Source organism: Olea europaea, unplaced genomic scaffold (genome assembly GCF_002742605.1).
Source record: "Olea europaea var. sylvestris unplaced genomic scaffold, O_europaea_v1 scaffold37026, whole genome shotgun sequence".
Classification (NCBI taxonomy): domain Eukaryota; kingdom Viridiplantae; phylum Streptophyta; class Magnoliopsida; order Lamiales; family Oleaceae; genus Olea; species Olea europaea.
Genome location: NW_019256334.1, coordinates 1 through 1135, shown reverse-complemented (window position 1 = coordinate 1135; position 1135 = coordinate 1). Strand labels below are relative to the sequence as shown.

Below are 1135 nucleotides of genomic sequence, written 5' to 3'. Positions count from 1 at the left end.
AATTGACAAATGTCTAACTTATTTTCCATCTCTCGAGGGTAAAACAAGCTACAAAACTCATACAACTATTGCACATATAATTGTAGAAAAAATAAAATCTATGCCAATCATTCAATAATTAAAAACGTGTTTTAACGTCAAAATAAATAAAATTTAAGATTAAATGTTCATAATAAAAGGTTCATTGCAAATCATAGCACAAAATAATTTAGCCTAACATAATGTGAAAATTAAACAAAGAAAAGTGAAAAGACGTCACCAAAAATCGACCGAACGTGATCAATTCCTCAAATTCGTATTTTAGCCACCGACTTTCTTCAATTTTCTGCTCCTATGGTCACTGCCTATATCTTAATTCCAGCCGCCATTTTTGTTCGTGTAATTTCTCCAATTTTTCCCGTTTCCTGTATGCGCGTCTCTCTGTATATATAAGACAGCACCCCCTTTCTTTATTTCCAGCAGCCAACAATTGTTATGTAAATTTCTGATTTCTTGTTTCTGTCCGTGTATCTTTCATATACCTGAACAATTAAGCCCATCTGTTGTAGACAAATTAGGAGTCCAAGTCACATTGAATTTTGATTCCCAAACAAGTCCAATTGAGGCCAATGTTTTTATTTCCACTTCCGGCAGATTCTCCAAGTGCACTCAAGGCCCAATTTCAATTCCAATAAACAATTTATCTTCCAAGCCATGCAATCTTTCAAGTAATGCAATTTTAGACCTTGGATTTTCGTTTTCTTCCGTTTTGGTCCTTTTCCGTTCATTTTCTCTTGAATTCTGCCATATTCATCAACATTGTCCTACAAAATGAAATTATATAGAATTAAGCCATATTCAAACATGTTTATCAACAATTAGTCATGTTTTGTAAACCAAATAAGTGTGTAGAAACGTACTTATCATCTACCAACGAAGTTTTGAGCTAAAGGCACGACCTACCTACTATGATAGCCATATACGATCAAAGTAGGTAGGATGGATAGGGCTCAGCGCGGCAGTGTGCAGAGTTCGATTCCCCGCAAGGTGGAATTGACTTTGTTGCAAGCGAAAGTTACCATATGGGTTAACAGTCTTGGCCTATCCATGTGCTCTCCACCCTGGCTCCTGGGAGGCACATCCTGCGATTTACCTC

At 36.4% G+C, this 1135-nt stretch overlaps 1 long non-coding RNA gene across 1 annotated transcript; it reads right to left on the bottom strand.

Annotated features, from left to right (window-relative positions):
• Positions 1-164: 164 nt before the first annotated feature.
• On the bottom strand, positions 165-1057 carry LOC111386724. The gene is made up of 2 exons (XR_002701299.1): positions 900-1057; positions 165-803 (listed from the first exon to the last, which is right to left on the bottom strand). It is a non-coding gene; the product is annotated as an uncharacterized LOC111386724 (long non-coding RNA).
• Between the last annotated feature and the right edge of the window lie 78 nt (positions 1058-1135).